The sequence below is a fragment of the Canis aureus genome, chromosome 7 (assembly GCF_053574225.1).
Source record: "Canis aureus isolate CA01 chromosome 7, VMU_Caureus_v.1.0, whole genome shotgun sequence".
In the NCBI taxonomy this organism is placed as follows: Eukaryota; Metazoa; Chordata; class Mammalia; order Carnivora; family Canidae; genus Canis; species Canis aureus.
The window spans coordinates 78920-93416 of record NC_135617.1 but is presented as its reverse complement, the minus strand read 5'-3'; the positions used below and the strand labels follow the sequence as shown (position 1 = coordinate 93416).

Here is a 14497-nt window from a genome sequence, read left to right as displayed (position 1 = left end):
ATTTTGTTCTGTGCTGGTTTAAATGTTTTAGTTCTCAAGAGAAGATATATTAATTGTAATGAATTGGAAATTGAAGCTGCCACCTGGTCCTTTTGTGCTCCTCCTGCCATTGAATCACTAGGCAGAGAAAGGGGCAGGTCGTGGTCTGGTGAGACTCCAGCTACAAGAGGGAAACCCGACTGCTGCTGTGGAGCCGCAGAGGTGATGTCTGGATCCAAAGGTTAGTGGAAAACCGAGTAATGCAAGGAAGACAGACTCACCGGAGATCTGGACTCCTTGGAAATGAATGTTCGGGTCACCTCATCATGGAAAGAAACCCATCAAGAGTTGAGGGCAAATGGAACATGAAAAAATATAGAAAAAGAAAATTATTCTGAAAAAATAAATCTGGACACAGACATTAGACTTTCACAAAATTAACTCAAAATTAGTTGAAGAATAAATGTAAAACATTGAACTATATAGCTTCTAGAAGATGATGCGGAGTAAATCCAAGTGGCTTTGAGGTTAGCAGTGGGTTTTTAGATATTTCACTGAAATTGTGACCAATGAAAGAAAAAAATGGATGAGTAAGACCTTATTAAAAATAAAAACTCCTACTCTTTGAAAAACACTATCAAAAGAATAAAAAATCAGGTTATGGATTGGAAAAAAGTGTTTGCAAAACACACATCTGATAAAGGGCTTGTATCTGAAACATTCAAAGAACCTGATTTAAAAATAGGCAAAAGTTTTGAAAACACACTTTACCAAAGTAGATATATATAGATGTCAACTAAGTATATGAGAAGATGTTCAACATCATACGTTTTGGGGATTGCAATCCTAAAATGACAGTACACACCTATGAGAATAGCTAAAAAAATTTTTTTGACAATACCAAATGCTGGTGAGGGTATAGAACAAGAACTGTCATTTTTGGCGGTGGGAGTGCAAAATGGATTAGCCACTTTGGAAGTTTCTTACAAAGCTAAACAGAGTCTTCCCATATACTCTCACATATGAACTCCTGGGTATTTACCCAATTGAGTTGAAAACTACGTCCATACAAACACCTGCACACAAATCTTTATGGCCCCTTATCCGTATTACCTTAAACTGGAGGCACCCAGGATGCCCTTCAGTCGGTGGATGGTGAACCCGCTGGGACACACCCAGGCCCGGAATAGTGCTTGGTGCTGACAAGAAATGAGCTGTCACGGGACAAAAAGACACGGAGAAGCATTAACTGAGTGAAAGAAGCCAAACTGAAGCCCGTGTGCCCTGTGATGCCAGCCATGGGATATTCTGGGAAATGTGAAACCAGAGACCCTGAAAAGATGTGGTTGCCACGCTCCCAGGGGACGGAGACACCAGGCAGGGCCCGGAGCGCAGGATTTCAGGGCGTCGAAGCTACTCTGCATGATCTCGGAATGGAAGACACGTGACCGTTACGAACTTGTCAAAACCCCAGTCCAGGGGACTCGGCCGTTTAGCGCCGCCTTCAGCCCAGGCCGTGACCCCGGGGTCCCAGGATCGAGTCCCACGTCGGCCTCCCCGCAGGGAGCCTGCTTCTCCCTCTGCCTGGGTCTCTGCCTTTCTCTCTGTGTCTCTCATAAATAAATAAATAAAATCTTAAAAAAAAAAAACAGAATGTGCAACACAAAGAGCTAACCTTAATGTAAATTATGGACTTTAGTTAATGATAATATATCAATATTGCTTCATTAACTGTAACAAATATGCACACTAATTCCAAATGTTAATAATAGGGGAAACTGAGTGGGTGGTGGTGGCAGGGGGAGGGGAAGTAATGCGGGAGCTTTCTGTACTATCTGCTCAGTTTTTCTGCAAATCTAATATTGTTCTAAAAAATAAAGTCTGTTAATTTTTTAAATGAGTAGTGTATCGATGAGCTATAGAAAACCTTCCCAAATCTGATGAAAACTATAGGCCACAAATGCATGCAACTCGACAAATCCCAGACTGGAAGTATGAACCGCACCACGGCTCCATCATAAATTGCTTAAAACCGATTATAAAGAGGTAATCTTTTTTTATACTTTATTTTATTTTATTTTATTTTATTTTATTTTATTTTATTTTATTTTATTTTATTTTTTAAAGAGGTAATCTTAAAGACGGTCAAGAATGACCCATCATGTACAGAGGAAGAAAGAATGGCAGGCGGCTTCCTATCAGGAACAATGTGAGCCAGAAGACGGTTGGCCAACATCTTTAAAGTTTTGCAATATCATTGTCAACCTCGGGGTACTTGGGGGGCTCCGTGGTTGAGTGTCGGCTTTCCCGGGGTCCTGGGATCGAGTCCTGCATCGGGCTCCCTGCTCAATGGGGAGCCTGCTTCTCCCTCAGCCTCTACCCCTCCCCCTGCATATGCATGTTCTCTCTCTACCTCTCTCTCTCAAACGAATAGATAAAACCTTAAAAATAATTTTAAGAATTTCAAATAAAACATTGTCGACCTAGAATCCTTTGCCTCATGAGAACATTTTTCAGAAGCAAAGGCAAAATAAATACATTTTTAGACCTATAAATGATGAAAGAATTCATCAGCAGGGGACGTGCGTGTGTGAAACCTTGTGAACCCCTTATTCTTCTGCGTGTTTCCATGCTCATATGATCTCACACAAATATGAGAACGGCTCTATGCATGGCCTGTTGTGTGCACAACCATTTTATCTCTCTCCTGAACCCTGCTTTGCTCGCTCAGTAGTACCCAGTGGACATCCTTCATTGTCAGCTTTTTCATGGATACACAATACTTCATGAGACATGTTTTCCATCAATTATTCAATGCCTCTTAAAAAAGGAAATCACTAAAGTTAAGTGTGTCCTAAAGATAAATCACAGAAGAAGAAGAACTATCAAAGCTTTGCATTTTCTTCCTTCTGGTCTATACATATGCTTGCACGTATTAATTATTTTTTCCCCTTCTCTTCCCCTCTAGTTATTTTAAAAGTTTTTCTAAAAAATAAATAAATAAATAAATAAAAGTTTTTCTCAGGTTGCAGACTATTTGGATGGGATTTTGCTCGCACTCATTGAGACTCAGCGTTGCCCCGACAGGTGAGTGACTAATGGACTCTTTGTCCACCTTCCCGGGAAGAGGCTGAGGACAGCGGTCTTGGTACAGGTGTTGCAGTCCTCGCCCAGGGAGTGGGTGGAAGCTTGTGGAAAGCTGACCTGTGACTCGAAACTCATTCTGGGCCGTTCCGCTCTGTGATGCTGTGGCCTGAGCTCTGCCCGCCACGCCCTGGCAGCTGGCCCAGCTCCGTGGACGGGAGCTCCTCGAGGTGACAGGTGGTCGGTGCGGCCGGGCCTCCCGGGGCCTCCAGGCCCTGTGCCGCTGCCCCCCCGCCACCAGCGGCAGGCGCCTCCTCCAGCTCCCCGACACCTGCACCGTCAGGTCATCCCAGTTCCGTGTTTGAGTACCTGGGGATTCAGGGACCCTGGGGCACAGGTCTGCCTGGCCGCGAGGAGCAGGTGGGTCCTGGGGGGTGGCTAACACCGGCATCTGACGTCCCGACCTCAGTCAGCACCAAAGGCTCCTTGGCAGTGCCCTTCTGGCCCCGGGACAACGGACACGTTCACAGGCCCCCCAGCGTGGGCCCGGCGTGGCCCGGGGGGGACAACCCAGGGGTGCACCAGGAGGAGGACTAGGAGAACCTCTGCTCTCGCACTCGCTTCCCCTGCCTCGTCCACGCTCTCCTGGCACTTGGCACCCTGACACACCTACCTCATCGCTTGTCACCACCAGTTAAAACATAAAGCGTATGAAGGGACAATCTTGCCTCTTTCACTCACTAGTGAATCCCCAGCGCCCAGAAGAGAGACTGACCCGTGGTAGGTGCAGAACAAAACTTTATAAAATCAGTAAATGGAAGCTCCCAGCAGGAGTGCCCAGAGGCTCACTTCAGCGTCTTACACCAACGGGTGTAACAACGGGAATGATCTGATGCGGTTCACTGAACGGCCTTGGTAATAGGCGGAGCCGCCGCGCACCCATAAAACACAAATCTCTGAGCCTCGGTGGCTTAGTCGGCCAAGCGGCTGACTCGATTCGGGCTCAGGTCGTGATCTTGGGCTTAGGCGCTACAGCCTCCGTCCGGCTCCATGCTCGGGGGTGCGGCGAGGGGGGATCCTGCTGGAGACTCCCTCCCCCTGCTCCTCCCCAGTCACACTCTCTCTAAGAAATAAATACAATCTTTTTAAAAATATGCTGGACGTTCACTTGTTCACACAAAGTGAGTGGTTCATGATGTAGCATTCAATAAAATTTAGAAATTTAAAAGAAAGTATAAAAGAAAATGTTTGCTATCCGTGATTTATTCTTTTTTTATCTAGGAATATCATCCAAATTTGCTTTTGAGAACCATCCCTTTTCCATTTGAGCTGTGTTTGGATGGCTTGACTCATCATCTGGACTGGCCCCTTGAACCAGGAGGCACGGCCCTGCCAACCAGCCGCAAGGGTGGGCACCACACCCAGTCACAGGAAATAAGAAAGTGTCCCAAGGCTTCTGTGAAAGGGCCTTCTTATCTCCTCAGAAGGACCCCTTATTCAGATCTGTCTAGTACCCCAGATGGTATCTGTGCTGATGTGGCCACTTTGCCGGCACCCTCAGGGGAGGAGGCGGGCAGTGGGGCCTGCCATCCAGGCGGCAGCGTGGAGAAATGACTAGGAGCCAATTCATTCCAACCACTCGGTGAAGGGACCCCTACCTCTGGATGTTTAGCTAATAAATCCTATTACTGCTTGGGTCCAGTTGAATTAGGATTTTGGTCACTTGGAATCAAAAAAGTCTCAAATGGTGTGTAGGGCTTGATCCCACTTTGGTTTTCTAAATATATTAAAAAATATTCAGTCATATAAACACAATATCGTCCCTTTCAACCCACCTCAACGTCTTCCAACGGGCATCTGGCTTCATCCCTCCAAGAACCAGTTCCAGCTCGGGGAGCAGGAGGTTCATCCGTACACGGCTGGAAAGGCACTGTACCCTCTGGAAAATGGCGATGCGTGTTGCCAGAAGCCGTGTGTGTGCACGCACATGTGTGCGTGTGTGTATGTGCATGTGCGTGTGTGTAGAAAATGTCGAGAGGAACCTATAAGAAAAGGTTAAAAGTGGTTCTCTTTGGTTAGTATATTGCATGGCTTTTTTTCTTACTACATGCATTTTCCTTTTTCTTTTTAAAGATTTTATTTTTTTATTATTTATTCATGAGAAACACACATAGAGAGAGAGAGGCAGAGACCCAGGCAGAGGGAGAAGCAGGCTCCATGATGGGACCCCGATGGGGACTCGATCCTGGGACCCTGGGGTCATGCCGCTGAGCCCCCCTGGGATCCCCCTACATGTATTTTCTAGCCTTTCTAGATAAACTTGTATTTTCCACGTCATATTTTTTTTCTCAAAAAATATCACTGGGCAGATATCAATATTGACATCAATATATATCAAAAGTTTAACGAGACACACACTGTCTGTACTTTGGCCTCAGCAGGTTGGGGTAGTACTTTCAGTTTCCAAGTCTGTTTGCTCGGAGTGCAGGTGCATGGAGGCCGCCCCCTGACTCCCGGGCGCTTGTCTGAGCACACGCGCAAGAAGCCAGACTCTGCTTCCAGGTTTTATAGGTCGCGTTAGCCTCAGATTTTATGCCTAAATTTTATTATTGTGAACAATCCGAGAACCAGAGAGAGAGCCTTCGCTGCTTAGAGGGGCGACAGTATCTTCTGATCAGAAATAGGGACACACTGTCTCCCCGGTTCTGTTACACTTGCTAAAATCCTGGGGAAAGAGTGGCCACCGCGGCCGGTTTCCACCGAGCTCCCCGCGGCCCCCCGTCCGGAGCCCTGGCCCAGGGTGGGGGCTCCCGGGGGGCCCGGGCCCGGCGCTCAGGCCACGCGGACGTGCAGAGATCAATCAGCCGAGCAGGTCTCTTCCAGTAAGAGGAGCCGGCGGGGCCGACACAGGCTGGACATCTGTCAGGCAAACAGCCACCGAGCAGAACAAAGCTGGGGATTATATTCGCTGCAGCTCGTCCCGAGGCCCAGCAGGCGACACCCAGGCTGCTGGCCTCCTTCCCCGCACACGGCGCCCCGGGAGGGCGCACTGCCGCCAGGGCCCTCATGTAAGCGGGAAATTCAGGTGGGTCCTTGCCGTCGGGATGTCGCCGCCTGCCACGTGCACGCTGAGGGGTCACGTCCACAGAACGCTTGCTTTTGCAAGTGGCGACCACTGACCCCGAGGACCTGACGGTGCAGTTGGTCACACTTGACCCCCCACCTCCATCTGGGGGGGTGCTCCGCTGCGTGGACATACCTCGGAGGCCCTGCGGGGCCCGGGCCGGAGGCTGACTCTGCTCCGGGTCCCGCCACCCACGGGCCAGGCCGGGGCCCTGATTCCACGGCTGACACCGCGTGGTCACAGTTGGCCCAAGTCCCTACAGTCAGGTGGCCGCCCACCCTGCCTCTCAGACCCCCCACGGGCCGCACGGCTGCCGGCGGGCTGCTTGTCCTCGCTGCGTGGGCCCCACAGCAGTGGGAGGGGAAGGAGGCCCGAGGCCATTGCCGGGAGGCCTTGCGCCAGGGGCTCAGGCATGAGCGTCCACGCACGTCGCGGCAGTGGTACAGGTGCAGAGGCTCCTGGCCTCCCCGCTGTGAGGGCCAAGGCCATCCCTCTCCCGGAAGGAGACGGACTGCGTGACCCGTTCATGACTCGGACGAGCAGCCCTGTCCCCTCGGGGTCGCCGTCTTCCTCCCCCGGGAGCCTGTGCCTGAGGGCCCCACGCGGACGGAGGAGCAGCCCACGCGTGAGGAGCTGCGTCTCGCCCCCACTCAGCACAGGATTCCGGACGCCAGCCCGCCTCCTGCCGCAGGGAGGCCTTTGGCTACCAGCTTGGCTGCCGCCTCCCGGGCCACCCGGAGCCTGGGCCGTGCGGGAAGCCACGCACGCAGCCGTGACAGTGACGTGCTTGCCGTGTGGAGCCACTGCGCGGGCTGACCGGCCCGGCGGCACACGCCTGATGCACCTGTGTGTGTCAAGGTGCCGCGGCTGCTGGAGATGAGCCCAGTTGCCCACTCCTCCTGGCGGCGAGACGGGGAAGCCACAGGCGTGGCTCAGGTTCAGTGACTCTGCTCACAGGTGTGCGCTCCCTCGCGGTTAGGGACTCACGACAGCCGTGAGCAGGGCCAGGCAGGTGCGAGTGATAGTGTCACCAGCTGTCACCAGCCCTCGGACCCTGAGTGCGTGGCCTCCCTTGGCAGACAGAGGCGTGGTCCTCGGACCTCGTTGGGAGCCCGGGCCCCTGCGCCGGGGCTCAGACAGGGGCCCCTTCCGGGCAGGTCCCCGCGGTCCCCGGAGGCCGGGCAGCCGGGCCCACGAGGGCAGAGAAGGGCCCCGCGCAGTGTGTGTGCCCGAGGACAAGCAGGCGCCCCTCAGGCCCGGGGTGTCCACACTGGCAAGCAGCCCCCTCTACGCCGACGGCGGCCCTCAGCTGTGATCACTGGGGAAACGCGGATCTCCATGGGCTCCCCTGCCGCCTTGTCGCACAGGCCGGGCTCGCCGGGGGGCGTCTTCCACGACCTCACGTCCTGTCTGCCTGCTGGGCACCGAGATGCAGATGACGTCAGTCACCCTGTGCCGAAAGTCAGGGCCCCCGTCCGCTCCGGCGCCCGAACGAGTGTGTGGAGCGGGGACTGGGCCACGTGACCTACTGTGACCCTGCGTGGACGAGGACGCCCCTCCCGCGCGGAGTCGCTCCAACCTCAGGACGCGTGTCTCCTGCGGCCGAGCCGTCGCGGCGTCCTCCGTGGGAGTCAGCGCCCTGCTGGTTCGGCCCACGGCCCACTCCGCTGTGCTCTAATGACATGCAGCCGCCTGGGGTGGCTCCTGCGTCCTCCCTGCACCCTGCATCCGGGCCTGCTCCGAGCCCGGCCAGCCGCTGAGTGCAAGCTGAGGGACCCGCTGGGCCTCCCGCTTATTCTGTCCCCAGCCCGAGGATATGGTCATTTTCCGGCGACGCCTCGACGCCGGGTCAGAGGCGAGGACACGCAGAGCTCCCTCCCGGGGCCATCTGTCCCCTGGTCCCGATCAGGACCCGTGAGGCCTCCACTCGGATTCTCCGTCCCCTGTCACGGGGGAGCGCACCACGTGTGCATGCAGGCTCGCCGTGGTCGCCATGCCCTGGTCTCTAACCTGCAGGGAAAGCTCCAGGTGGATGTGAGCAGGTTACCTGCTTCGTGCCTCAGTGTCCTCATCTGTAGAGGGGGCGCTGCTGGCCCCCCCACGGGGCCCTGGGAGGCCTGGGTCCTACGGGCTGTGGACGGCCGCCCCAGGCAGGGCACCACTGCGCCAGGCCTGCCGGGCCTGACCCCCGCGCTCACCTGCCGGGCCTGACCCCCGCGCTCCCGTCTGGCGGCCAGCTACGGAGGCACCTCTGCCCCTCAGCCTGTGACAGGACAGCTGCCCTCCCCTAGTCTCTGCTCTACCCACAGATGGCTCCTGAGGGGAGGAGGCCTCCCAAAGCTCGCGTCCCTGGAGACCCCAAGCCTCGGTAGATGCGGCTGGCCGTGGGACTTGCGGGGGCCCACCCACCGCCTGCCTGGGGCTTCAGGCTCCACCTTGGGTGCGTCCGTCCAGAGTACAGGGGGTGGGCGGGGGGCACAGAGAGAAACAGCGGAGCTGAGCATGAGTGCCTGGGGTCCAGGCATCCTGGACCTCCGAGAGATGGGACCCCCCTCCTCCTCCACACCCTGCCCATGGCCACGGTTTCTGTTCTGCTGTCTGAGCCCCTCCAGGCCACCCACCCCTCCCCACCACCACCCTGTTTGTTAGAGCCCACCCTGCTCCCGGCCCCTGCCAGCTGCTGGGGGATTGGCCAAATTCACGAATTGCACTCCTCATTCTCCTACAGAAGATGGGTGCTCAGCCTCACAAAGCCTTCGGAATGAGGCCCAGCTTCTTGAAAATGGAGCCTGGGCCCCGCACCCACTGTCCCTGATGCGCCTTGCAGCTCCCGCAGCCTCAGCTCGGCAGCCACGCGCTCGCGGCCGGCTGCTCCGTGGCCGTGCCTTCAGCCGCCTCTTCCGGGCCCCGGGGTGTTGCATCTCTCACCTCTTTTCCTGCACTTTAAACCCATGCAGGATCTGCAGGGCTGTTCTCATTCTGTTCATTTTTCATTCAGTCCTTCATTCATTTGTTCGGTAAGTCACCAAACATGCATCTGGTCCCCTCACACCAGGAAAGAAAAGGGAGAAAAACCCCGGCCTCACGTGGGGCATCGTCCGGCCTAATGAAGAGATCAGGACAAGCACAGAAGGGAGGCAGGAGGCAAGGCCCATGAGGGAAGTGCGAACAGGTTCTGAAGACAGAAAATGTGTTTTGCTGGCAATATCAGAAGTTTTTGGAGGCAGGAATCTCAGCCTTCAGGACACGTGCGCTGAAGCCATGCAGAGGGCCAAGCGCGTCGGGGTCTGGGACGGACCTAAAGTGATGAGCAGGTTTTGGCTGGGTGGGGGTCGAGGGGAGAAGCTTGGCACAGAGGCGTGGAGAGGGGCTGCCCGGTGGGGTGACCAGGAGCAGAACAAACCCGGCACCAACTGTCCCCACCTGCTGGCCACAGCGCCCTGGCTCTCCTGTCGACAACTGCTCCTTCCTGGGCCACGCACTTGGGTAAAATTGACCCCGCCTCAGCCGGGGCCCACCTCAGCTGAAGGCAGCCAGTCTATGACGTCGTTCTGGGCACAGTGACGCGTCCCGGGGCAGCCTGCAAGCCAGGTGGGGCCGTGGGCTGCACACAGAGGGCAAAACGGAGGCGATGGGAAACCGAGGCTGGATCAAGCCTTGCTGGATGTCCCTCTGTTGTTTAAGCTGGGTTTCTCTATACCCTGTAATCTAAAATGTCCTAATAGGGACACCTGGGTGGCTCAGCGGTTGAGCGTCTGCCTTCAGCTCAGGACGTGACCCCGGGGTCCTGGGATTGAGTCCCACATCGGGCTCCCGGCGTGGAGCCTGCTTCTCCCTCTGCCTGTGTCTCTGCCTCTCTGTGTCGTCTCTCATGGATAGATAAATAAAATATTTAAAGTAGGGATCCCTGGGTGGCGCAGTGGTTTAGCGCCTGCCTTTGGCCCAGGGCATGACCCTGGAAACCCAGGATCAAATCCCACGTCGGGCTCTCGGTGCATGGAGCCTGCTTCTCCCTCTGCCTATGTCTCTGCCTCTCTCTCTCTCTGTGTCACTATCATAAATAAATTTTAAAAAATTAAAAAAATAAAAATAAAAAAATAAAATATTTAAAGTAATAGTAATTAAATAAATAAAACTTCCTAATACATAATGTGAATAAAGATGCTGAGGTGAAAAAAATCCTGGAAACCAAAAGTTATCCTAAACCATCAATAAGCAACAGCTGATAAACCCAGAAAGGTAGAGTTAACCCTCAACCCTTGAAATACAGTAACAATCGCGGCTGGTGATAGTGGGCGCTTAGTGCCCGTCAGGTATAGTTTTAAGCATGTTTACTAATTCGCTCATCCTTATGGGACAGACAACAGCTTTATCCCCATTGTTTTACAGATGTGGAAACTGAGGCACAGGTGGGTTAACTGAGGCAGCACAGCGGCAGTGACACCGGCACCTGACGTCAGAGGTGGGGCTGCAGGAGCGAAATGGTCTGTAACCTCGGGCTTTGGGGTCTGACCCAGCCTCGTCTGCCCTCCGGCTCGTGTGACTTCGGGGAGGAACCTCAGGGCGCTGAGCGCCGGGTTCCTGCTCCGCGAGACAGAACGGGGCGCCGTCGGGGTTGGACGGCCCATGTGTTTGGGGGGTTCGGCCTGCAGGCCGCTGGCCTTGCCTCTGCAGCCCTGCCTCTCGTCGCCCATTGGGGCCCGGGCCCCTCCTGGGAGCTCGTCCGTGTCCACCTGCCGCGCTGCTCACACCCAGTTGCCAACCTGGAGAGGCCGCGGGGGCACTTCCGAGGAGGCTCCCGAGAGGGCCCCTGCCCCCACGTCCCCACACGCACCGCTCTGTCCGACCTCTCTTATCCCACCCAAGGCCTCACCTCCAGGTATGTCTGCGGCAGGTGCAGCCATCGTGTGAGCCCAGATCCAGACGCTTACAGGCGAGGCCGCCGACTGGCGATCACAGAGCTCCAGGTGGGCATTGCCGGAGGGCTGACTGTCCAGCAGGGGGGCCGGGGCGGACCTGGGCTGAGGCCCCCGCGCCGTGGCAAGGAAGGCTCCCTTCCTTCAAAAACAGGAGAAGGTAGAGAAGTCTATTTTATTAATATAGGTTGAAGAGGGTCATCCTATGAAAAAACCAACCCAGAAGCCACAAAGGAAGAGACTGGCAGATTTGAACATTTAAACATTTGAGACTTCTTTGTGTGAAAAGACCACATAAGTTTAAAGAGTGGCAACTAAAATAAAGTGTGTGCAAAGTATGTAAGAAATAATTAATATGCATAATAGATAAATTATTTATATTGGTAGGAATAAGACAATTAATAGAAAAATGAACAAAAAACCAGTCAATTCATAGAAGACAGACAAAATACAAACATACACACATGTGTATATATATATTTTTTTAAAGATTTTATTTATTTATTTGAGAGAGAGAGAGCACAAGCAGGTGGAACAGCAGGCGGAGGGAGAGGGAGAAGCAGACTCCTCACTGAGCAGAGAGCCTGATATGGGATTTGATCCCAGGACCCTGAGACCATGGCCTGAACCAAAGGCAGACTTAACCGATTGAGCCTCCCAGGTACCTCTCTATATTTTTTTTCCATCTTCTCTCTCAACCGATAATCGAGGGAAGCAAACTAGAGAAATATATACATGTTTTTACCATCAAGACTTGTTGTTTGCAGTAATTATGTTCTATAAAGTCACCACAAACACTGAATTAGTGAAGAGTAAATCATTGTTCCCAGAAGAAATACCGGGTCTAGTTTCCTGTGATCCTGTGGTCACAGTATTTTCAACAACCCATCGATCTATCACCCTGTTTTAGGTGCATTGCTGTTCAAGACAGCTTATTTAATATTTATCGTTGACTTGTGAACGTTGAGCTCATGGCCAGCAGACCTCTGACTCAGGCCTGGACGAACCATCTACACACATATTTTCTCCATGAGGCACATTACAGCCTCTATACTTAGGACCCCTCGATGGCACTTCAGCACTAGGCTGAGGGCCACTTTAAATGGGAAAATCAGAAATAAAAAGCACGAAAATGTGGCACTATCTAGGTGGCCGAAAGGGTCCCTCTTAAGAGTGAGAGCTAAATCAGGAAGACAGAATGTCAGCTGGGAGCACGCACACGGTGACTCACTCTCCCCACCTCCGCCCAGGTCCACTTGTCGCCATGGGCTCACAAGTAAATTTTAGCAAGCAGGCAAATGCACAAATGCAGCATCAATGGGAAGTGAGGATTGCCTGTATTCATGAGTATGTATCCACGAAGCCTCTGTGTGTATACATATGACTTTGTTCATAAATGCTGGCTTCACAGAGCTGTTACTGCCCTGCTCTTGTGTGCTCTGTTTGTTCCAAACACTGGGACAGAGTTGCTGCCTCCAAAGGGTTTCATCTAATGGCAGAGGCTGATTATCCTCAAGTGGGATGAAGAAATAATTGCAGATGGTGCTAATGACTAGGAACACAATAATCAGTTTGCTGTGAAAAAGAATACTTGGACAGGGTAGCTGAGAGAGATAGAAGCTGATGCCTGCAGAGCTGAGGGAAGCTTTTCTAACAGCACGAATACGTTTCATCTGGGCACAGAGACAAGGCTGGGCAGCCAGGGGCCGGGAGACATGGGGTGGCTGGAGAGGCCAGCGGACTAATAGGCCCACAGCACACAGTGAGTTCTGGGGAGAATCGTGCTGCATGTGAATGGTTAATAGAATTTTAATACATCATATAATCATGGACTTCTTTTCAATGAAAAGATATCTTCATGCAGTGTAATATAATCTTAGAAATTATATCACAAAAACCAAGGATTTCCAACTTTCTTCGAGTAGCCTTATGGCCCCGAGAAACATCTACAACTAGAAGTCGGAGAGAAAAGGAGAAGGCACATAGGAGCAGCCAGTGAAACAGGAAAAACACAAAGGAATATGGCATCACCAAAGCTAAGACAAGAGGCTGCCTCCAAACAGAAGGCCGTGGTCAAGCAAGAGAATTCTTCATTAGATTTTGCCCAAGTAAGTCAGTGATGCCTTGACAAGAACACTTCAGTGGCTCAGAGGGCAGGAAAGAAGGGACAGAAAAGGAAGACGTGAGAGCAGCATTTATAGAAAATATTTTTGGGAAATTTGAGTATAAAGAGGATCAGAGTAAGGAAACGGTAGCTGGAAGGGAATTAGGGGGCAAGGGAAGTTCGCTTGTTGCCTTGTGATGGGAGATACAAAAGCACATTAGTTTCCTGGTAAGACTGGTCAAGTGCTAATGAAAGATCAGTAGTTCTTAGTGGAAGGAAAGAAGTCCTAGACAATGTGGGAGGAATGGGATCAAGAGCTCCCGTAAAAGAATTGACCTTTGTTAGGAGGAGAGACACTTCTCCAGTTATATTAGGATGGAATAGAGTGACAGGTGTAAATAGGGGTATAGATTTGGGAGTGGGAATATGAAGGAGATCTACTGTGATGTTATAATACTTTTTCAATCATGAGTGAAGCCATCAAGGCAATATTCAACCGGAAGATGAAGTTATACAGGACCCCATATGCCATGCCAAGGATTGTTCTAGATGCTAGGGAGATTTTAAAAAATAAATGAAAATGCAATGAGAAGAAAATAAACAACTTATTATAAAAAATAAACAAAAGATTTTCAACATTATTAGTCATTAATAAAATGCAAATTAAAACCATAGTGTAGAGAATCCCTGGGTGGCGGTTTAGCGCCTGCCTTCAGCCCTGGGGCGTGATCCTGAGTGGGGATGGAGTCCCGCATCAGGCTCCCTGCATGGAGCCTGCTTCTCCCTCTGCCTGCATCTCTGCCTCTCTCTGTGTGTGTCTCTTATGAATAAATAAATAAAATCTTTAAAAAAAATTATAAAATAAAACCACAGTGTGTTACCACTACACACTTGGCAGAATGGCTTTTTTTTTTTTAAGTGTGACAATATCACATGTTGGTGAGATAATGAAACAATATAGATTTGTTTCTAGCACTGACAGAGATGTTATAGTCATCTGAAAGTTATTTTTAAATCATCATAAAGATACTTCGGGAAGCAATATAAATGCACTGAAAAAATGGAAAAAATACAAAATTTCAGGGAAAAAATAGAAGATATAAGAAGAATCAAATGGAAATTTTAGAACTAAAAAAATACACTAAAGAAATAAAAAATTCGGGATCCCTGGGTGGCTCAGCGGTTTAACGCCTGCCTTTGGCCCCGGGGCGTGATCCTGGAATCCTGGGATCAAGTCCCACATCGGGCTCCCTGCATGGAGCCTGCTTCTCCCTCTGCCTGTGTCTCTGC

The 14497-nt window shown here is 51.9% G+C and overlaps 1 long non-coding RNA gene across 1 annotated transcript; it reads right to left on the bottom strand.

The window, feature by feature from the left end:
• Positions 1 to 396: 396 nt before the first annotated feature.
• LOC144316740 (uncharacterized) lies at positions 397 to 11232 on the bottom strand. The gene is made up of 3 exons (XR_013382592.1): positions 11061 to 11232; positions 4899 to 5105; positions 397 to 1193 (listed from the first exon to the last, which is right to left on the bottom strand). It is a non-coding gene; the product is annotated as an uncharacterized LOC144316740 (long non-coding RNA).
• Between the last annotated feature and the right edge of the window lie 3265 nt (positions 11233 to 14497).